The 23,929-nt window shown below is 47.0% G+C and overlaps 1 long non-coding RNA gene across 1 annotated transcript; it reads left to right on the forward strand.

Annotated features, from left to right (window-relative positions):
- Positions 1–5,143: 5,143 nt before the first annotated feature.
- LOC116669215 lies at positions 5,144–10,100 on the forward strand. Its single transcript, XR_004326561.1, has 3 exons — positions 5,144–5,278; positions 6,793–7,046; positions 9,204–10,100. It is a non-coding gene; the product is annotated as an uncharacterized LOC116669215 (long non-coding RNA).
- Positions 10,101–23,929: the final 13,829 nt, after the last annotated feature.

Here is a 23,929-nt window from a genome sequence, read left to right on the forward strand (position 1 = left end):
AATGGGGAGGAAAATATATATATATATATATATATATTTATATACATAAATATTTTTGTACGTATGTATAATAAGAGAGAGAGAACAGGGAAAGAGGAAAGATTACAATCTCATACTGGAATAATGAAAGCCCTTGTACATCTAAGGGAATTTGCTTTGCAATTTTAATTACAGTGGGTGTCCTTGTAAAAGAGAATCTCAAAAAACCAATTTCTTCCTGTTTTTCAACGCTGCCTGTCTCCTTCTGCCCTCTCCCCTGAAGACTCTCACCCCCACTGAAATGCTAAAAGAAGACTGAAGTTTGGAGTGATTCCGGGAAGAATTGTTTTTGGATAATTAGGCACGGTCTGCATTTGCCTCTGGCATCGATGTTGATGCAAAAATCCCATCTGGATGATCAGCAAGTATTTAAGCTTTTAAACCTTTTCTTCTGGAGGCTTTTTATTAATCCCCTGGAGAAGCACCTCAACATTTCTCTCCCAGCCCTGACTTCTTGTCACTTGCAATCCAGCCACTTTGGGCTTCAGAAGAGAGAGTGTTGCCAGCAAGAGTAATCACAGACTTTCTAGCATCGGAAATAAGCACTTTCCATTGGCTGGGCTGCAGCCTCCGCTCGGCTCGGTCACTTCTAGCCCAGCACGGCCTCCTCTGCCTCTTTGTCTCTCTCATCTCACCTGCATCCAACCTGTAACTGTAGTTGGAGAGAACTCAGAGCAGGATGTTTCAGACCTTCTCCTTCCCTGCTCCTACTCCTGAGGCATCAAGACTCCAAGACCAGGAAACAACTCTTCTAAGAGTCTTCTGTTCTGGCGATGTCTCCGCTGTCCCCTCCTGTCTTCAGACCACGGGGCACACAGCCAGTGCCCCCCGGGTGGGGCTCAAGCCCCAAGTAGAGGATGCAGGGCTGCGCCCAGCCAGTGGAATTGATCGCACCTGCCTCTTTCCTTGGCCAAGGCTCAGTGGTCCTCTTACTATCCCCCTTCCTCTTACCACTGGTCCTCTCGCCCTCCTGCAGGCGTCCTGCTCCTCTGCACTTGCCGGGTGGATGGTGGGGTGGTCCCCGTTCAATGACCATCCCTCTCTCCGAGTCTCCAAGTCGTGGGAAGGGCTATGAGCCGGACTTGTTCAGTCTCCAGCCATTCCCATATGATTGGGGGTCAGTGATGGGGTTAGACCATTCAGTATAGTCTATGTCTATGGGGAGGAGGGCAGAGAACATACGGTGATTGCAGAACGGCCTCTGGTGAATCAAACCGCAACGAGAGCTCAGAGATGTACAGTGATTTTCCTGGCAACACCCAGAAGAGGCACTTTATCCCCCAGTCCAATATTTTGCTCTTTTCAGCTCTCTTCTTTGAGCCCTCTCATTCACACGGCTCAAAGTGGCTCTCCGACTGTAGCTCTTTAACCCTGGCGATCACGGCGTGAGGCCACGGAGGATGACAGTGATTAGCCTGGGAGCCGGAGGAGCCAAGCCCCAGCAGAACACGGGGATTTTGCCTGGGACACATCACGTTGGCCTGGGCCTCCCTGCAGGTGCTCCTGGGAGGTCAGGCTGGCGCAGGGCTTCCAGGACAGGTGGAGAAATTGGGACTGGGCTGGTGGGCCAGCCAGGGGTTGCAGTCTCTCCAGCCAGGTGCAGCGATGGCCACGGGCCAAGGTCAAGACTGAAGAGTGGATACTCTTCCTGTTGAACTCTGCTCCACCTCCCGGCCCAGCCGCTGGCTCTGCCCCCTCCCCTCCCACCCTGTCCCCAACCCTCACCCTGCTCTCAAACTGCCCGGGCCACCCAGCAGGAGGGAACTGAGGCCCAGGTTCAAGTCCCAGCCTGACCACCTGCCAAATGGGCTTCCTCTGATGTCTCTGGGAAGTCAGGGTATCTGACCTTGTGAGGTGGTCCGTCTTTAACCTGGACAAGCTTGTCCCTCTCTTACCCTTAAATAAGTTTGTGTTTCTTTTCCCTGGAGTCCCTCTGATCTCGGCCTACAAATTCATACTGAGGTTTAGGTAGACAAACTGTGACTGCACTAGCCTTTCCAGGGAAAATATTTTCTTTTAATTTAGACCTTGTGACAGCATATAAAGGATTAAGGGAATGACAGTTGGCATTTAGGATGGGGGTTGATGAGATGTGTTAGGACAGCCTACCTCCCAGCCCCATCATAACAACAGCGACCAGGACCACGAAAGCAATTACCACTCACTGCCGGGCGCCATGCTGATCTCGACCCAGACCACTTACAAGAGGCTGGTGTTCTCCCCTCTTATAAATTAAGACTCTGAGGCCTGAGATATTGAGGTGAACTTGCCTAAGCCCCTGTTGCTGGTAAGTCACCCAGCAGCATTTGCAACCTGAATCCCCCAAATCTGCCCTAACCCTCCATCCCGAGTCCAAGGCCCTTCAGAGAGTCCCCACAAAATAGTCCAAGGGCAGTGTTTTATCCATCAATTAAAAAATGTGTATGTACATAAGCCAACATGGGCCACGACCTGTCCTGGGACTTGTGGAAAAGGAGGGTGTCTGATGGACCACGCTCTTGGAGACTTTGCTGTTGAGTCAGTCTACAACACCGTCAGTCTGAGTTTGCAGTATGGTTTGTGGTAAAAGGCACACAGTGAAGAGAGAAGGATCTGGCCGGGGAGGGGCCACTTTGGATCAGGTGGTCCGGGAAGACTCCTCTGCTGAGGTGACCATTGGGCTGAGATCTGAAGGGTCGAAGGAGCTGGGAGGAGCGGAATCTGGATGCAGGGGACTGCAAAGGCAAAGACCTGGAGGCTGGACCCAGGCTGGTGAGTCAGAGGACCCGAAGGTGGCCTGTTGTGGCCAGAGAGACGTGAACGCAGAACAAAGAGGTCGATCAAGGGAGAGCAGGTTGTGGAAAGATGTGGGAGTGTATTTTATTGGATGGACTCTAGCAGGGGGCAAGGTTAGGATGTTCCGACTCGTGCTCTGAATAGATGGCTCTGGCTGCTTTTGAGGGATGGACCTCGGGGGTTGAGTGGAAGCTGGGAGACCCGTCAGGAGCATTAACGAGGAGGCTAGTGCATCTTCAGCTTACAGCTTACCCTGGGGGCAAGAGTCTGGAGCCACAGACTTATGGAAAAACACATAGTGAAACCCCAGCACGAGTACTGATGCTGAGGACGGACGGATGGAAGGTGTGAGGCCCACTGGGGTGGGGCTCATCCTGGGTGGTGGCTGTCACTCGAACACAAGGCCCAGTACAGGCACGTCCAAAGGGGTCAACACAGATCTGGTGCCCACCCCTGAGTCACCTCCAAAAGCACCCTTTCCATGGGTCCCAAGGCCCTGTAGACAGACAAATCCCCAAAGGTACCCATTCCTGCAGCAGCTGCAGAGGGAAATGTCCCGTTTCAGCACCAACGTGGGCCCCTGGGCTAGAGGCTTTTGTGAGTTTCTGCCCCGAATCACAACTGTGGGCCAGTTCGGAAGATGATTAAACCCCTCACACAGTCATCACGGGTGCCACCCAAGGGGCAGGATGACGATGGCTAAGAATCGTCCGAACCAGGCACTATTCTAAGGCCTCACACTTATTAGCCCTCCCCTCGCCCCCCGAGCCCTGGGAGGTGGGCACTGTTGTTACTCCTATTTTACATTGAGGAAACAGGAAACCTGGGCACAAAGTCCAAAACCCACTGTCCAGCTTCGGAGTTCTTGCTATTAAGGCCGACCCTTTCCTGCCTCTCAGGAAGCTCCCCGAGGTACTCAGAGCTCACAGACTCTCCGAGGTCTAAGCTCTCAACAGCAGTGGAAGCGGCCCAGGCCTTCTCTTCCAGGAGACCACAGGGCAATTCATCCTCAAAAATTAAGTCCACCGGAAAGTGAAGATGCTTACAAGAGAGAAGACAAGGCTGAGAACTCTGAGACCCTGAAACGGGCCAGGTGGCTAAACACATAGAGGCCAGAGATGGTCCGAGGAGAGATGCTCCTGCCGTGGCTGGGGCCCTGGCCAGGCTTCCATGGGAAGGACGGAGGCTGTGCTCCAGCCGGTCCAGGGAACCCCCGGTACTTAGTGGCTGACACTAAGAAAGCCAAGCCCTTCTGTGGGAAAATCAAGGATGACAGGGACTCTTCCCCCTGCCACAACAAACCTATACTTAAACACGATTAAACTGCACCGTCTGTAAAGGAAATAGCCCACAGTTTAGCCAAACATGGGAGCATCCTCTCTCTCTCACCCGGCGCTGTTATGGTGGTTTGTGTGGTGTACTCTGTTCTGAACCGGGACCAAGTCTATCAGGCCGAGTTCCAAACTGGCTCTTTTCCTAGCAGCCCAGGCCTCACTTACGCCAAGGAGAAGGCGGGATGTGGAGGCTCCAGCCCTGAGCCTTGCTCACTGCTGGGGCTGAGGATGGGCAGACACCAGGCACGCCTAGTGGATTCCTTCCTGCGCCTCTGAGCTCCGGACGTGCTGGCCTCCCCGCTAGCCTTTCTGTGCTGCAGAAGCACTCAACTTCCCTTCTCCAGGGAGAAGCTTTGGGAAGAACAGAAGCTCCCTAGGTGAGGGGGAAAAAGGGGAATATATATTTATCCCTTGCTCATGTCAGGCAATTAAAGGAATTGGTGGGTGACTTCTTGGTAAAGCCAATCCCCTGGCCCCCTCCCTGCACCCCCAATTCAACTCAGAAATAGAGAGAATGGTTTCCAAAGTGAGCACCTTCCCTCCCCAGTGCTTTCAGAGGCCAGGCACTTCATTCTCTTAATTATATGGACACGCACTCACAGACATAAATACGGGATGATATGCTTGTGTGTGTGTGTGTGTGTGTGTGTGTGTGTGTGTGTGTTTGCACCCCCGCATACATCTGCTTCCAGAACCCTGTAATTAGCACCCTGTAAAGGACAATTCTACACATTGGAAACCACCAGCCTAGATCCTGGGTGACTGACAAGCCAGAAAACTTAATTTCCCTCTTTGTAGGAGAGATCTTTTAAGCTACTGTTTGATCGCCTCAGCAGATTAGGTGAGCTCTGAACTGCTTTGGAGAAATTTGTTCCTTTTGCCCGATGCCCTCCCCTCCCCTCGCTGCCTCCCCACCCCTTCGGTGATAAGGCATCTGTAAACACTCTGAAGCTCTTTTGCCCGCCTTCTTGGGTCCGCCGCTTTGAAGCAGAACTGCAGGAAGACCTCCGTACGAGATGAAAATGTTTTGCGGGCTGATAGAGGAGCTGGGATCCAGCTGAAATCCACTCGGTGGCAGAGATTAGAGGACCTGCGATGCGGCGTTCGGAGGGAAGGCTGAGTCGAAAAATGTGAGGTTTGGATTCAATCAAAACGAACCCAAACCCCAGTCACCCCGCCCCCACCCCATCCCACCACCGAGGGGAGGGGAGGAGACGCCCAGCCAGACACCCGGAGGGCACCCACCTTCAAAGTCAGAAAGTCCTTCAGTCTCGCGGGGCTTTTCCCTCTCCACGGTGGTTCTTAAACTTCACCAGGCGTGCGAATCGCCAAGCTTGGTCAGGGCAGATTCTGAGGTGACAGTGAAGCAGAGGTTTATTTGCAAAGACTAAGGTGGGACTCAGTGACCCCGAGTTTTAGTAAGACCCCAGGGGCTTCTAAAGCAGGTGCTGACCAGACTCTTCAGACCGCTGACAATGGTGAAAGCCACATATGCGGGGCTGTGGTCTGCACTAGAGCTGGTGGTGAAAATATTGAGCTCATGGGGTAAGGGGCTGACAAACAGCCACAGCCTCTGGTCCTTGGAGTGCCACCTGCTGCCCCGTCGCCCTCCCCTCCCCCAGGAATTCCCGGACTGCCCCACATCGCAGGCACCTGAAGCTGCTACAAGGCCTGGTCTGCACTGACTGGCCAGAGCCTTGTCAGTTGCTGTGCATCTTTACTGTCCTCATCCGCAGGGGGACTGTCTGGCGGGATCCTACCCAGCCCGCGGCGCAAGGTGCCCGTTTCTCTTGGTGAACTGCATCGGGGGCACCATTAACCGCTCTCTCCTGCTTGCAGTATCTTCTTCTGCCCCTTTCTTAACTTTCCTCCTGTTTACTCCCTACTTTTGCTGCGCCATTCCTTCGTTCGGCCTCTCCATGATGGTTCCCTACTGCTGTCCAGCCCTAAGTGATGACTTAAGTACCATCTATACGTCAATGGTTGCAACCGTATTGACCTCCCTTCTCTCACTCTTGCCCCTTGCAATCCATTCTCTACCTGTTGACCAGGTGGTCTCACTGAGAGATAATCAGATCATGTCACTATCTGGCTTAAAGTTCTCTGGTGGCTTCCTCTTGTGTTAAGAACAAGACCCAAACTGCTTCCCATGGTGTACAAAGCACCAGCAGCGCTAATATTCCAACCTCACTTCGCACTACTCTCCCTCTGGGCCACTGCTGCCCAGCCTCTCCGGCCTTCTTTCCCATCCTCAGAACATCCTCAAGCTCATTCCAGCCTCAGGGCCTTTGCACTAGCTGGGCTGTGGGCCTGGAATGCTACTACCCTGCGGCTGGTTTCTTCTTGTCAGATCTCAAAGTCAGTTCAAACAGACCTTTTCTGACTTTGCAAACCAACGTAGCTACCCAGCCACTTTCTATCGCCCTGTTTTAATTCTCTGCACAGTGTTTACCTCTAGCGGACGTTTTAATTGTTTACTTGTTCACTCAGTTCTTTACTGCCTGTCTACACAACTCCCTCTAATGAAGAAGTTAGCTCCAGAGTGCTGTGCTTTGGGAATTTATATCTGCTTTTTTTTTTCTTTTAAGTAGATTGTCTGACTCTTCTGTTTTTATTGAACACTGTCACTTTTTGCTGTCCTCAGGACTCCCATCTCTGCCAGCCACCTAGCTGTGAGTATATCCTGAACCAGGAAGGCAGTAGGCACGCTCATTAGAATTGGTAACAAAGTGTAAGTTATAATTCTGAGCAAGGCCGAGACCCTCTTACCCTGAAAAGATGCCTTTGGTTTAGCATGATGGTTCCTAGCTGCTGCTGTGGACTGATTGCATCAGAATTACCTGGGGAACATCCGAATGATACGGACACTGCAACTCCCTCCTTGGAGGACCTGTTTCGGTAGGTGTGGAGTTGGGGGTGGGGTTTCTGAGAATCTCTATTTGTCAAAAAGGAGGCCAGCTGTCCTCACCCTGTGCAAGCTTGGGAGCCACTCGCTTAGTGCATTGGCATGGAGACACCCAGTACAGACCTGCAGGGAGTGACCTTCACTGCCTGCTTCTGGGACAGGGCTTCTCAGCCTCATCACTGTTGGTGTTTGGGATGGCTGTTCTCTGCCGTGAGAGGATGGCCCGTGCATCCTAAGAGATTTAGCAGTATCCCTGTTCTACACCCTCTGGACCCCGTAGCTCGTCTCTTCCAGCTGTGACAGCCAAAAGTGCCTCCAGACACTGCTTAATCTTCCCTGGAGGGCAAAGTCACCCCTGGTTCAGACCCACTGCCCCAGGGTTTCAGCTGTGTTCCAGAGAGCCGATAAGAGACCTCTACAGTCAAAGGTCCAGACAATTCCGTTACCCAAAAGATACAACAACCTATGTGACTGCTCAGAAAGCCAACTTTTGTTATGCTAAACAATTGCCTAAGCCTTTAAATGCGTATGTGCTCGAGCTACTTGTGTACGTGGAAATCAAGAACAGCTTTTAACTAATCAAAAAGATATATCCTGGTCCAAGCATGTTTGAAGACTGCCATGTTTTAAAACTCGACATGACTTAAAACAGAATCCTATAAGTTTCCTTTGCTAAAATACTTTCAGGATATATTAGGTATAACAATAGTTTGCTACATGAAAATGGCTTTGAAAATCTTAAAAGTGTTTTAAAAGAAAAAAGACTTTTTTTTTTTTTGCAAAGCATTAAATTGGATGTGAATATGACAGATTTCAAAGACCCGTCAAAATAACAAATTTACATCATAAATGCATCGGCTTTCTCTTTAAAGGCTTTTCCACCACTCAGGACGGCATTTAATGGTGAGCAGGTTCAAAATGTCGCCAACTCCCACTGGTACAAAAGGGAGGCGATCCCTGCTAGAGTCTCTGGGCTTCAGATAATGTCCTGGCCTCTTTTCAAGTCAGTAAACCGCACTCCTGTCAAATTGCAGATAAATGAAAGAGACGGCACCATTGTTTTCCCCCACATCTTGCTAAGAAAGATATCTCCCAATATTTCGGGAGGACCAGTACGCCAAAAAAATAAACTTGAAATAAATCCACCCCGCCGTGACTTTACCGGATCAAAGACAACGGAGTTTCCACAGAAGCACTTTTCTGAAGTTTGCAGCTCTTTAGTTCCGATAGCGGCTCATTAAGAGGCTTCTAATGCATTTGATTGTTTCAAAGTTAGCCATCTAAATTTTTAATCATGTGTGGGCGCAAGATAGTCCTAGGGTGGTACCCAAACATGGCAAAGCCTTTCTGTTCTAAAGAGTCATGTCAATATAATATTTTCCTGAATAATCAGCAGGTAGGCTTGGGGAGGGGGTGGCTTCAAACAGCGCCGTTCTTTGATGGAGGGGTGGACAGGTTTCTGAAGTTGCCTTTTGAAAGAGAAATAAGTCTGAGTGTTTTGAAATCTGGGTTCCTTTCTTTTTTGAGGGAGTGAAGCTGCCCCTCTCTCTTTTCTCCTCTTTCTTCTTTTCTTTTCATGGAGACGGAACTGCTATTCATCATAAAGAGGAAAATAGGGCTTAGCCGGGAGCCCAGCCTCTCCAACTGGAGTCTCTTGGACCAGAAGCACACTCCCTTGCTCAGCACGCTTGGCTTAACTTTCTTCCAATACTAACCACGGGTCAGTTTTTGTTGTTCCTTCCTGCCTCTTTGGGAGTAAGTTTTTTTTTTTTTTCCTCAAGAACCTGTTGTTTGATGGGGAACACGGAAGGGCACGGAGGTGGCTACACACAGCTCTGTAGGATTCGCGGGGTGTCAGGGGGTCAGCGCCTTCGTAATGACGGAAGTGAGAGCTGCACTCACTATGGGCGAAGGTGAAGGAGAGGAAGGGGTTGGCAGAGACCTTGCTGCTGCCATTCTGTAGATGATAAGGCACAGCTCACCTGGGTCGGAAAGATCTCGGGGAGCCTCGAGATAGCTCTTAATCTGCTCCTTATTTAGTGAGCATTTACTCTGTGCCCGTCTCTGTTCTCAGCTTTATTTGGACTATCACATTTCATCATCACAACAATTCCCCAGTGGCGAGGTTTTTAATCATCCCTGTTTTACAGGCGAAGAAGCTGAGACACAGAGCCAGGATGTGAACCTTGGCAGTCAGGCTTCAGCACCCACGCCAGACGCAGGTTCCTGACAGTGCTATCTACAAGAGCGAAAACTTGGAAACAACCCAAATAGCCCCCAAATGAGATATTGCTTAAATCATTTGTAGCAGATCCACACCAGTGAATGCTCCGTCATGAACACGTCACAACCATTAGAGGTGACATGTGAAATGGTAGAACAGAATTTAAGACAAGAAGGCAACTTAGAAATATATATATATGTAAAAGATTTCGTATGCTAGTAAATAAAAATCACCATTCAGAGAGAGAGAAGGGCATTGAGGCTGCATTTGTAGACTCAGGACGCCATGGCAAAGTACTGTAAGACTAGGTGGCTGAAACGAGAGAAATTAACTTTCTTGCTGTTCTGGGGGCTGGGAAGTCTGAGATCAAGGCACTAGCTGATGACCTTTCTGGTGAGGGCTCTCTTGCTGGCTTGCAGACAGCCGCCTTCCCCTGTGTCCTCACACGGCCTTCCCTCCAGGGTGTTCATGGAGGTGTGGGCACTGGGGTAGGGGTGAGTGTGGGGAGGGCGTCTTTTTCTTCCTATAAGGCTACCAGTTGGATTAGGACCAGCCCTTATGACTTATGACTTCAATTAACCTTAATTACCTCCTAGGAGCCCCATCTTCAAATAAATCACATTGTGGGTCAGGGCTTCAATATATGAAGTTTTTAAATTGGGGTGGGTGCATAATTCAGTCCACGGTAGAAACCAAAATGTTAAGAGTGATTATATCCAAGTGATGATGATAGAAGTGATTTTTAGTTCTTTTATTTTAAACATTTTTCAAATAATAAACATAATTTACTTGGTGTAATATTAAAAAAAAAGTTTATCAATATCAGATTTTCGGTCCAAGGTGATTTTAATCCATTCTGTACAGAGGAGTCCCAAAAACCTCACTTCTAGCAAACCGATTGGCCCCATCCACCCGTGTCTGGGGTGATTTTATGGTGACAGGCAGCCCATCTCTCTCTGCCCTGGAGCAGACTGAGAAGGATCCAGACCGGAGCATCTTCTGTGGTCAGCTCCCCAAGCAAACCCTGAGTGTGGCTGGCACTGCCGGCCCAGGCAGAACCTGGCAGGAGCTGCAGGTGGCCGGGACCTTGGTAGATGATGTCCTTTCTGCAGCCCTGTTACTTACAAGCAGAACCAAATCATATTAGGTAAGTGGTAACTTGAGAAACAAAGGCCAGACCAAATGTTTGGGGCTTTGTTCAGAAGGACGCCAATGAATCCACAGCATGAATGTCTGGGAGCAGAAATTCACCAGACTGGAACAGCTTGGGTTTGGGGGCCAAACCGCGAGGTGTGATTACCACATGGGAGGTTCCAGATGGGGAGACTCCCCCTTGCCACTCCGTCTCCACCACTCTTGCGCAGAGCAGTCGAGGGTAGCGCTACCCTGCCAACCTAGCAAAGTATTAGGGACACGATCTAGGTTTCCACGCCTCTAAAAGTGTTTCTTCCCCCAAAGTTGAGTTTCTTTCTGATGTCAGGCCTGCAGATTTGAACTAATTTGCACAAATGAGCAGGAAGCATGAACGCTAACTCAGATATGTGCCGTTCATTGCCACCACAGGGCATAGGGTGACCTAAGTTGAGAGACTGATACCCCAGCCCTCATCTGCCAGTGACTGCAGGTGTGACTTCTGGCAGGTTGTTGGACTCAGCTTTTAAATGGGAATAAAAACATAGTCCCTGCCTACTTGATGGGATGATTTAGAATGCAGTATCTCTTTGCTTACCACTGTACTCCCTGTGGCTTGCGTGCTGCCTGGCCACAGGATGAAGTTAGGGGGAAAGAATTCCGTGATCTGGACGTTAAAGTCACTTGGGTAGCAGAGCAGACACAAACCTTCACAGCCCAACCAGGAGGTCGTTAAGCTGGCTGCACATGGGAGCAGATAAGCACCCACTGATGCTTCTGGGGGGAAGGTAGGGGTTCAGAAGACCTCTTACCTCTTAAATACTTAGCACCCACTGAGCGCTCAACAAATAAATTCTGAGTGACTGAATCAAGAAAACTATAAACCATTATCTGTGAGAGTGGTTTTCAAACTACCAGGAATCTTACACTTTGTGGCAGAGACTGACTAGCTGCTTACTAACTCTTTTCTCCCTGGGCCTGAAGCTGAACTACATTTCCCAGACCCTTTTGTAGGTGGGGCCGATGCAGAAGCAATGGCCATCAAGACAACTGGGAAGCCAGGTGTTGAAGACGGCACAGCTGTAAGATGGAAGGAGACTGGATCTCTGAATCAGAAGAAAGCCTGTCCCCAATTAGGGGGCCATCTGGGGGCTTATTTAGCATCTGGTACTATCTGAACTAATATACAGTCTCCAGTATAATTCATATCTTCCATCTGAGAGGCTCCAAAAGCTGAATGACGTTGGGGAGAGAGTCCAAGCACCTAGTTCTGGAGTCTTGAACATGATTCCACAGCAATGGCCTTGACAGAAAGAAGCTTCCAGAGAGCTAGAAGCTGGTAAAGATGCAGTCTGACCATGCAGTCTCAAAGAGTCCTGATGAGGAAGCAAAGGGTGGGGGGAGTTGGAAGAGATTAGCTACACAGGGGGTGTCAGGAGAGCTGAAGTTCTAAAAGAACATATACAACAAAAGATGGAAAGACATTTACAAGGACAAAGACCCAAGTGGTCCAGAGTCATAAAAGAAGGTCTCCCAGCTGAGACTTAGGAAAAATACTTAGGGTGACTGTATGAGTTAGGGTGAACTTTGAAACCAACAAAGCACAACATCTCAGTGGCGGGACATCATTCAAGCTAGTTTCTCACTCACTTGAAAAGCTTAACGAGGGAGTCTGGATAGGCAGGTGATCTGTCACACGGTGATGCAGGGATCTGTGCCCCTTCACCCTGCGTCTGCACCCCCTGCCAGGGTCCCAGAGCCCTGAGCTATGAGCCGTGAGCCGGTGGAGGTGGGAAAAGTAGGGGTGAAGAAGATCACTCCTATCCCAAGCTCTTTAGGCCAGAAGTGACATTCACCACTTCTTCCACATTCCATTGGGAAGAATTAGTCATATAGCATCACCTAGATACAAAGGGAGATGAAAGTACAGTGTTGATGGGCGACTCACTGTCTCTACAACAATATAAAAGGGTTTTCTTTTTTTGAGTGACACAACAAGAAGATGATCAAAGAATGGGTAGACCTGTTATTCAATCTTATGGTACCGTGCTTACAACACGAAGGGAAATGAATTTCCTCACCTCTTGTTTCTCTGTCTGGGAAGAGAATAATCAGACTGAATAGAGTAAAATGGACATTGGTGAAAGAAAGGAAAGAATTGAAGCCCCCAAAATAGTTACTGATTCCACGTGGCCTGGATGGTTCTCCTTTAGAGATCACAAGAGGATTTGTGAAAATGGTGACAAATTAGGCACCACGGAGAGCCACAAAAGTACCTGAAAACTAAATGTGGGCAAAATGTACTCCTGGTTGTCATGAAAGAGAGACTGTCTTGGTGCAGGCTTGCTTTGTGGCTGGATTACCAATTCCAGGTTAAGTTCTAAAGAGTACTAAAAACAATGTTTTAAAAGACAGTTTACATGCACTTAGAAAGGTAAATAGTAACAGTTAAGAGTTAGCAGTCTCCCAAGACCAAGGAGGGCCAAGCTAACCTCAACTGCATCTCCCATGGTCTTAATCTGGTAAATTAAGGAGGTTCAGGAAACCTTGAAAACTGAGTTTTATAAAGCATTTGGCACGATCTCTCATAAAATCCGAAGGAGACTCTGTGGCCTGGGAGATGATCCAGCTAGATGGATTTATAACCTAGTTGACAGATCACACTGAAAGGGTGATGATGAATGGGGAGTCGGGGCTGCCAGCTCACTGCCTTCGGGAGTGAGAGAGGTGTCATTAAAGAGTAGGACCAGGCAGGATGCTTGATAGTAGAAAGTGATGGGGACAGAGACAAATGGAAACCGTGTCTTGCCTAATGGCTGAAGTGATCACTATACACATCCAGGTGGGACATGCAGTCTACAAGCCACACAACCACACACAGCTGCTTTGGGCCGTACCAGCTGGTTGTTGTCATGTTGGGCTGTGGACCCAGTGTTGAGATATAGTCACTATTTCAGGAGAAGCTGGAATCCAGATGTTGGCCATTGATTCAAAATTAAAAAAAGAAAAGAAAAGAAAAATGCCACACAGGCCAAAGAAAACACACCTGGACCTTCACTGTGTGAACTGTAACCCTAAGAAAAATTTCTAGTAGCACAGGGTTTATGTCACTGGTCCGGTTCTATTCAACATTTTTATCAATGACTTGGATTAAGCTCTAGGAAGCACGTGGATCAAATGGGCTGTTAATACAAAGCCAGAGGGACAGCTGGGTGACCGACTTGGGGTTCCAAATAACCTCAACAGACGAGCACAGGGCCTGAACCGCACAAGAAGGAACTCTTGGGTAGACAAATACAAGGTCATACACTTCGGTCCAAAAATATCAGCCAGACAAGTACAGAATGGCTTAACAAGAGCACATGTTACTGAAAAAAAAAAAATTGTGCAGAGTTTCAGTTGCTTGCAAATCAATGTGAGGCAACTGTGTGATGTGGTTGCCAAAAAGCAAAGGCAATCTTAGCCGGCATCAAAGGCGGCAAATCCTGCAGCGCTCAGGCCAGCCACATCTGGAGCCCCACCTTCGGTTCCGGGAAACAATTGAGGAAGGACCCGGAGAAACTGGAGCACGTTCGGAGGGCGTCAGCCCAGAGGGTGAAAGGATTGGGAACTATTCAGATGAAGACCAGCTAGAGGTGTCAGGGCTCCCTCACTTAGAGAAGGGAAGCCTCAAAGATACATAAATGCTGGGTTCCAACATTTTGGGGGTGAGTCGTATGGCCGGGGAATTAAACTTGTTCCTTTTGTGTGGACGAATGCCAAGGGGGAAAGGGAACGGAGAACCAGAGTTCAATTCAATGTTCAAACACCTTTCAAACCCATCTCTGGTGAGGGAAAGGGCTGTCCAGAAAGGAAGTTAGCCACCCCCTCCATCCCTAAAGATGGAACTGTGAAAGGCAAGGACAGCAGGGGTTTAGGAGAAATCTGAGTGTCAGGGTCATTACCAGCCATTGTCTCAGAAGGATAAATCTTGGTACCTGGCGTTGGTTGGTGGTTGAAGATGCACCTATCAGTCCTACAGGGAGACGTGGGGACTGAGTGTTAAGGTGAGTTTTTAGTAACGGTTCTGAGAATGCTGGGTCTTCCCCGGCTGGGTACTGTGTATCACCAACTGAACCACAAAGCCTAGAACAAGGTTAACCTGAATTCTTAAGCCAGAACGCTCATAGGAGATCAATCCACGGCCAGGAGACATATTTATGCTATACTGTGAACCGAAAAAGGAAAGCAGCATATAAAACAGCAAGCACCCTTGAACAACTACATTATGTCATATTTATTTAGTATTTCTTATTAATACGTGTTATACAGTTGAATGTATACATTGGTCAATAATAAACACCTTCCCATGTAAACTTAGGTGTAAACACATTGAGGGAGAGACAAGGTCACACGTAAAATGCTAACACTTCTCCTCTTTGGGTGAGGCATCATGCATAATTTTCTATTTAATTTTTTAATGTTCTGTATTATCCAAATGTCTACATTGAACACGTGGGTATTGCTTATAATTAGAAAAAAATGAAAATTTTTTTTTCAAAAGGGAGGAAAGAGGGCGCCCTTGGCTTGGGGCTGACTCCTCCAGCTGGGGGCGAGATCATGCACTGGGGACTGGACAGGAGACCGTGCAGACGGGCCCTGGGGGATCTCCTGGAGCCCCCAGGGAAGCTTCCACAGGGAGCTCAGGCCTGGCCAGGCTCCCACCAGCGTGGGGAGCGGCGAGCAGGCCCAAGGGCCACCATCTGGGCTGGAAGGTCAGCATCTTTTCCTTGCAACACAGCGGGAGTGGGATGAAGGAGTCGCTGGGAGAGCGGGAATAAAGAGCAGGGGCCAGAAAGTAGGTCGTCAGGAAATGGAGGAAATAAACAAAGGGTTCCTGTGAAGGGGAGGCTCGCTTTGATCCTGGGGTGGGAATGGGAAGGACCGACTCTGGGAAGAGTGGTGGGGTTTCCGAGACACCCTCAGCCCACCTCGGGCTGACACAGAGTCTTAGAACAGCACAGAAGGACAGGGCACAGGGCTCGGGAGTCAACCCACCAGTACCTCCTAACCCCACTTCCCCACCGGACACACCACTGCTCCTGGCAGCGGGGGGGCTCCTGCAGCTCTGCTCCTACTGTCCATGGCTGGCCACACGAGACTCTTAATGGGGCCCCTGACACCCCACCCCAGTGCTGACCCCTCTGCCCAGACCCTTCTCTCTCTTTTAGAGTTTGTTCAGCTCTCCAGTATCCAGAGCGCAATTACGTGTGTGACATTTCTTCCTTCTTCTCTTTCTTTCTTCCTTCCTCCCTTCCTTCCTTCCTCCCTTTCTTTCTCTCTTTCTCTCTCTCTCTCTCTTTCTTTCTCTCGCTCTCTCATTAACTTTTAAAAATTGTGGTAAAATACACATAACATCACATTTAGCATCTGTACAACCCTGTACAGTTCAGGGGTATTAAGTATATTCACATTGTTTTTCAACTATCACCAACATTTAGCTCCAAAACTTTTGCAAAACTAAAAGTCAGTCCCCATTTAACTCCCCCTTCTCCTCTCCCCTCAGCCTCTGGCAGCCACCATTCTACTTCCTATCTCTATGATTTTCTGATTCCCACCTATCCCCTGAGCTCAGGTCGGCCTGACTTTGCTTGGTGTTCAGAGCAGCTTGCCCTGGGGAGTCCAGGTCACTCTGACATCATGGCATTTCCCCCAGGCCGGGCAGAGCTGCAAGCAGGAGCGAATCACTGCTCACAGTTAAATGTCCTGCTCGGGTGTATATTATGCCCAGAGATGCATTATTTTAATTTGTACCCAAATCTCCCTTCCCCCAGCACAGCTTGTGTGAGCTAATTTTATGTGTCAACTTGGCTGGGCTAGGAGATGCCCAGATAGCTGGTCACATGTTATTTCTAGTTGTGTCTCTGAGGGTGTTTCTGGAAGAGATTAGCATCTGAATCTGACTAAGTAAAGGAGATCACCCTCACCAAGGTGGGTGGGCATCGCCTAATCTGCAGAGGGGCCTCATAGAACATAAAGGAGGAGGAAGGGCAAATTCTTTTACTCTCTCTTGGAGCTGGGACATCCATCTTCTCCTGCCCCCAGACGCTGGCACTCCTGGTTCTTTGGCCTTCAGACTCTGATCACACACCACGGGCCCCCTGATTCTCAAGTCCTTGGATTTGAATTGCATTTCATCGCCAGCTTTCCTGTTCTCCAGCTTGCAGATGGCAGGTTGTGGGACGTCTCGGTCTCCATAACTGTGTGAGCTAATTCTATATAAATCTATCTATCTATCTATCATCTATCTATCCTATTGCCTCTGTTTCTCTGGAGATCTCTGACTAATACACACCTATATCCCAAAGATGCACCCATTCGATCCAGGAGGCTGGCAACATGTTGGCTTTAAATGCATAGCATTGTGACTGTTTTTAAAAAAGAAATCCAGAAGACAGAAGCCAAAAAGCCTGCCCTTGTCTATCACTACTCTTCAGAGCTGGATTGACAAATAACAAAATTGAGAATAATAAGCCTTCCAAGTCTCTTTTTCCTTCTGAGACTCACTAAACACAAACATCTGGGTTATTCTGTGGACCTGCAGAGTAGAATTCCCCTGGACTTGGGGTAGTGGAAAGAGAAGGGGCTTTGAAATCAAACAGACCTGGGTCCCAATTCCCTGCTCAGCCACAAACCAGCTTATGATTTTGGGCAAGGCTGTGCACCTCCCCGAGCCACCGTGTCCTCCTCTGTCAAAAGGGATGGTGATGTTTACGTCTCAGTGTTGTTGGGAGGATCCAAGGAGCTACCATCTGTCAAGCACAGAGCCGGGTACGGTGTAGGCACTCATCACTGGCAACGTCTATTGGAAATCCATCAATATGATTCTAGTCTGAGCTCAAGTTGATTCATTTCTGGGTCTCCATCGCTTTGTCCATTAAATGGGAGAGAAAGACTCTGCCCTCCAGCCATACTGACCTCTTATTAGTTCCTTGTGTGTGTGTATTGCTCCCTCATTGTGAGGACTCTGTGCTTATCGCTCACATGAGTTAGGATTAGATTCAGCTGTATAGTGAGCAAACCCGAAGTAACAGTGAGTTAATGAGACAGGAGTTTATTTCTCTTCTGTGGAAGTCCAGGTAGATGGTCCAAAGCTTGTTTGGTAGCTTTAAGACAGTCAAGGCTCCTTCTCTCTTACTTTTCTGCCACCCTTATTGTTCCGTGGTAGAACACAGCTTCTCTCTTGTGGCTAACGTGGCTGCTCAATTTCAGCAATCACGTCCACATCCAGCCAGCAGAAAGTTGTTACGACAGAGCAAAAGGCACATCTTCTCCCTTTAAAGACACTTCTTGGAATTTGCACACAGCACTTCCATCTAGATCTTACAGGGCAGAACTTAGTCACGTGGCGTCACCCATCTGCAGACGAGGCTGGGAAATACAGTGTTCGCCAAGGACAGACATGCACACAACCACAACTTCCTAAAACTTTAGAAAAGCAGAAATTTGTTAAATACCTTCTTTAACTGAAGGAGAAGCAGTATAGATATATACGGATGTGGGGAAACAGTCTCCAATGCAGTTTCTTTTTCCCTTCCCCTCCACGTCCTGGCACACTCCTACCCACACACCAGGTGGAGGATTACTTCTATAAGGAAGAATTGCATCCTTCTCCTGGAAGCTTATTCATCTCCTTTAGAACACTTGTTTTGGGTTGTAATTATACATTTTAGTGTGATTGACTCCCCTCTCCCCCTTAAAGTGGAAACATGATGGGAACAAGAATACTACCTAATTTTATATATCATTGCATCCCCAGTGCCTAGTTTAAAATATAGCATGTAGCAAACACTCAGTTAATAATTGCTGAGTTAAATAATGATGAGTTCTAAGAACCCTACCAGCTCTCACTTTCTGTGTACCTATGAGGTTTCTCACATTAGTTCTAGAGGGGCTTGCCCGACTCCTCTCTACGTTAGTACTTGATTGTCTCCTTCACAGGAACACAAAACCTACTACATGGTTCACATCTCACCCTCAAGGCTTATCATAAACTCCAGTAATCAAGACAGTGCAACACATCAGAAATTGACAAGACATTGTAAACTGACTATTAAAAATAGATAAACAAAAAAAACCAAAAACAAACAAACAGAAGAGTGTGATATTGACATAAGGGAAGACAAATAGATCGATGGGACAGAACAGGGAGTCCAGAAGTAGACCCATGCATATCCAAACAACTGGTTCTGGGCGAAGATACAAAGACAATTCAGTGACAAAAGAATCATCTTTTCAACAAATGATTCTGGAACAATTAGATATTAGTATGCAAAACAAAAACAAAAAACCTTTTTGCCTCCCAATACCGCGTTAAAGAAATTAATTCAAATTGGATTATTAACCTAAATATAAAACCTAAACCTAACACAGGCGCAATTTTTTGTGACCTCAGGTTAAGCACATGTTTCTTAGAAATGACACCAAAATCACAACCCATAAAAACAAATTGTTAAGTTGGATGTCATCAAAATTATACACTTCTGCTTTTCAAAAGATACTGTTAATGAAAAGATAAGCCAGGGAGGTGCAGAGAGGGGGAACTGGATAAAGGCAGTCCAAAGGTACAAACTTCCAGGTATAAGACAAACAAGTTTTAGGGGTGTAATGTACAACATGATAAATATAATTAACACTGCCGTATGTTATATATGAAAGTTGCTAAGAGAGTAAATTCTAAGAGTTCTTATCACAAGAAAACTACTTTTCTCTATTTCTTTAATTTTGCATCTATAGGAGATGGTGTATGTTCATTCATTTGTGTCAACTATTTCATCATGATGTATATAAGGCAAATCATGTTGTACATCTTAAACTTACACAGTGCTGTATGTCAATTTTATCTTGGGAAAACTAGGGAAAAAAAAGAAAAGCCACAGACTGGGAAAAATAATTATTAAGCATATATTTGGTAAGTTCAGAATATGTAAATAACTCTCAAAATGCAATAATAAGATAACAAACAAAAATAGGCAAAATATTTGAAAAGACATTTCATCAAAAAAGATACATGGATGGATGGCAAATAAGCACATTAAAAAAATTCTCAGCATCAATAGATAAAAGGGAAATGCAAATGAAAAGCATGAGATACCAATATTAATTTGTTAAAATGGCTAAAATTTAAAAAGACGAACCCTGCCAAGTATTGGTAAGGATGTGAAGGAGGTGGAACACTCATATGTTGCTGGCAGAAATGTAAAATGTTAAGATGGTACAGCTATTTCTCAAGGTACAACTTGGCAAATAGTTTGCATTTTCTTAAAGAATTAAGTGGATACCTACTGTATGATCCAGCCATTTCACTCCTGGGTATTTGCTAAAGAGAAATGACAGTATATGTCCTTTGAGAGTTTTGCATGAATGGTTATAACAGCTTTGTAACAGCCTAAAGCTGGAAACAACATAAATGTCCAGCAGCTGTGAGATTCCACACAATGGAATACTACTCAGCAATAAAAAGGAACAAACTATTGACACATGCTAAACATACTTGAAAATCAGAATAATTAACCCTGAGTTAAAGAATCCAGATGGATAAAAAGAGTACTCTATGATTTCATGTGTCTAAAATTCCAGGAAATGCAAACTAATATATAGTGACAGAAAACAGATCAGCTCTTGCCTGAGGTCAGCCAGGGATGGGAATAAAGAGGAGGAAACACTAAAATATTAAGGGGTTTGATAAAACTTTTGAAGGTGATGGATATGTTCATTGTCTTAATTGTAGTGATGATGTCACAGGTGTATACATATGTCAAAACTTATCAAATTGTACACTTTAAATATTTGCAATTTATGGTATGTCAATTAGACTTCACTAAGGTCTTAGAAGACTTTAATTATAATAAAAATACAAAAATTACTATAGACAGTGAAAAAATAAATACTAGATATCAAATCCAGCAATACATTAAAGAATAATAATATTTACCAAGGTGGAAAAGAAGCAGGAAGGGATTAATTGGGAGTTTGAGATTTACAGATACTAACTACTATATACAAAATAGACACCCAAGTTTCTACTGTATAACACAGGGAACTATATTCAATATCTTGTAGTAACTCATAATAAAAAAGAATTTATGTATGTATATGTATGACTGAAGCATTACACCATTCACTAGAAACTGACGCAACATTGTAAACTGACTCTACTTCAATAAAAAAACGAAAGAAAGAAAGAAAAGACTAAGTAGTGAGACTTACTTGGCATAAAGATTATTCTAGAAATAAGTTTCTTCTTTTTTTTTTTTTTCCAGTTCAAGGAAACAACTTTATGCCTCATGTTTATAATGTTAGTGTCTGAAGACTGGCCCTTGCATGATACAATTATAATAATAATTGTAAGAAATAGAAATACGTTTCTAAGTAACATTAGAAAAACTGGGTTTGTGATTCGACACATTAGGAGGTTAAAACACCAGCAACAGAGTTGAGCAAAACATCAGATAAACCCAGACTGAGGGACACTGTACAAAGCACATGACCAACATGCCTGGAAACTGTCAAGGTCACCAAAAACAAGGGAAGTCTGAGACACTGTCACAGACAAGGGGAGACTAGGGACACATGATGGCTAAAAGCGGTGTGGGATCCTGGAGGGGACCTTGGAACAGAAACTGGACATTTGGGAAAAATTAGTGAAATCTGGATAAAGCCTGCCGTTTCGTCAACGTACCATCGCTGTTTCCTTCCTTGTGACAAAGTACGTGGTTATGGAAGAAGTGAACAATAGAGGAGACGGGGAGTGGGGTGCACAGGGCCCCTCTGTACGATCTTTGCAACTTTGCTGTAAACTTAAAACTATTCTAAAATTAAAAACTGTCTTTGGAAAAAATGTCCCACCCTTGTGGACTTTCATTCTGGGGGCGGGGCCAACCAACAATAAACCTTAAATAAGTAAGTTTGGTGGTCTGTTTGAAGGAAATAAATACCCTGAAGTAAAGAGTGGGGTCTGGGAGGGAGGCGCTGGCTAGGGAGGCTGTCACCAGGCCCCATCCTGAATTGAGTGGAAGTGGATAAAGGAGCTGCCGAGGGCGGGTGTGGAGCAGGTGCTTGGTAAGAAGTGGCCATCCTTCCCTCTCACACAGCTAAGCACGCGGCAGCCCCACCTGGCAAGTACTTTTGTTGGGGTGACATTCAAACGAGTTGCATCATTTAAAGTATGACTAATGGGATCAAAGAGGAACAATTCTACAGCTCTCTGGGTGTCCAGAGGAAGTCAGATTAAAATATTTGCACACAGATAACCCACAAAAGGAGAAAGTAGAATTTAGCAGTCCACCGAAGACCTACGGCCGCCTGTCCCATTAAAAAGCGGGGAAGCAGGCTTATAAGGGCCCATTTCTATGAGCTCAGAAGCCCAAGATTTGAGAGGATCTGTTTTAACATTCTGGTTTTCGTTGATAAATAATTACAAGGGGGAAAAAAAGAGTAGCAGCTCCTTAAGGAGCCCCTGTGACCTGCAGGCTGAATGTCATCCTCCTCAGAATAATCCTGCAAAGGTGACTGTTTTATACCCATTACACAGGTAAAGAAACTGAGGCTCGGAGTGCTTACGGAATTCGCCCCAAGTCACAGAATTTAGCATTAGTGCCACCTATACCTTCCCTGCGGTTCTTTGACATCGGGGATCAGAGTACAAGGCAACGTCAGTCCATGTGTTCTGTTCTCAGTAGCTACAGAGGCCCGGCGCCCCACACTCCCTTGAAATAGGTTGGCGGGGCGCCCCCACCCCACCCCGCCCCAGCACATGCCAAAGAACCAAAAAGGCTCCATTCATGTGGTCCCACAGGAAGCTGGTGTTGAAAGCAAACACACACAGAGCTGATGATGGTGACTCACAACTTCTAACCCTCCTTCTAACCAGTTGCATAAACTTTTCCAATGTATTGAAGTCTTGGAGAAATAGTGTTTCATGGGAAGATATCAAGGAAAATGTTCCAGGAACCAACCAGCAGGACCTACGCTGAGTTCTCAGCCCCCTTTTGAGGTTTTTTCTTTCTTTCCCTCAGCGATTCCTTTCAAAAAAGAAAAAAAAGAAATTTTTTTTCCCCTCACCATTGACCTTGTTAGAGTTGCTAGTACTTTTTCCCCTTACACTGTCGCACTTCTGTAAATGTTTTTGTTCTTCCGTCGACTTCCTGCACTCTTTGAGCTTGGCTGTGATGTCTGTTCAGTGGGGCCTTTCTGATCAGTTGCCCCTTGCCTGTAACATCCTCTCCCCAGGTATCAAAAATGAGGGCAGTGGGGCCTGGAGGGCCCCTCATTAGAGGGAGGCGGCTCCGCTCTCTCCCCAGTCACAAGCAGAGAGGGCAGCGCCGACTCCACGGATGACCAGTATTGAAGAGAAATCTCGGGGGGGTGAGAGAGGCACAGACGGGCAGAGTCAGAAGCAGAAGGTTAAAAAAGACAAGAAAAGCAAAAAAAAAAAAACCCCAAAAAACAAAAACCCAACCCACGAAAGCCTTCTTTCTGCCTGCTTAAGTGACTCCCTTTCAGGACCTGAGGCTTTCCAGAAAAACATCCTGGGAAGGACAGACCATTTCTCGCTGCAAAATCTTCCCCCTGAGGGCCACACCTCGAGTAACGTCGGGTGTGCGTTCCCGGAGTTGTTGGCCAAAGTCAACTGTTGGCTCTGGAGACGAGGGATGCCTTTTATCTCGGTGAACCCTGCCACGGGCATCATTAGGGAGGTTGGTGGCCAGCTCCGACAGGAGCGGAGTTCAGGAACTTCCCTGGGATCCCTGTGACTCAGCCTCCGTGGAGGGAGGAGGATGGCAGACAGGGACCCTGGAGAGCTGCCAGCGGTGGGCAGTGGGCGGGGCCGGGGTGGTGCAGAGTCCCCAGCGGCGGGAGCTGGGGGGTCCGTGGGGGCGCTGGCTCTCTGCGAGCTCACGGAGGCTGGCCCTGTACAAGGGGCTTTGCTTATTCTGGGTGTTGGAAGTAGGGTTGGCCTTGGGCATCAGAAGACCTGGCTTTGAGCCCGGCTGACCCAGTGTGACCTTGAGCAATCTGTCTCAGCTCTCTGGGTTTTATTTCCTTTTCTCTAAAATGGTGATGATTTCTTGTCTTCATTCAGCCGTGAGTGCGTGTTTTCTTGAGCACCTACTATGTGCTGGCTGCTGGAAATAGAAAGATATCACAATGATGAGATGCCTGTGGGCAAAGACCACTGAGTCTATTGGGGAAGACAGACACGTGAACCAGTAATTAAAACCCAGGGTGAGGAGCACCCGTGAGAGAGGTCCGTACAGGGTGAGGGAATAACACGGGGGAAGTTGTGATTGTTTTTTTCTAAGAAAGTCATTAAAGCTGGCTCGAGGCTTTGGAAGATAACTTCCGAGTTTGATAGGCACATGGGAGAGAAAGAGACAATGGCAATATAGGCAGAAGAATGCTGTCTATAGGTGATGGATGCTGTAGTCCACATTTGAATAATCTCAGTTGAAACTGGACTGAGGTGATGCCATGCTGCTA

The sequence above is a fragment of the Camelus ferus genome, chromosome 16, assembly GCF_009834535.1.
Source record: "Camelus ferus isolate YT-003-E chromosome 16, BCGSAC_Cfer_1.0, whole genome shotgun sequence".
Taxonomy (NCBI): domain Eukaryota; kingdom Metazoa; phylum Chordata; class Mammalia; order Artiodactyla; family Camelidae; genus Camelus; species Camelus ferus.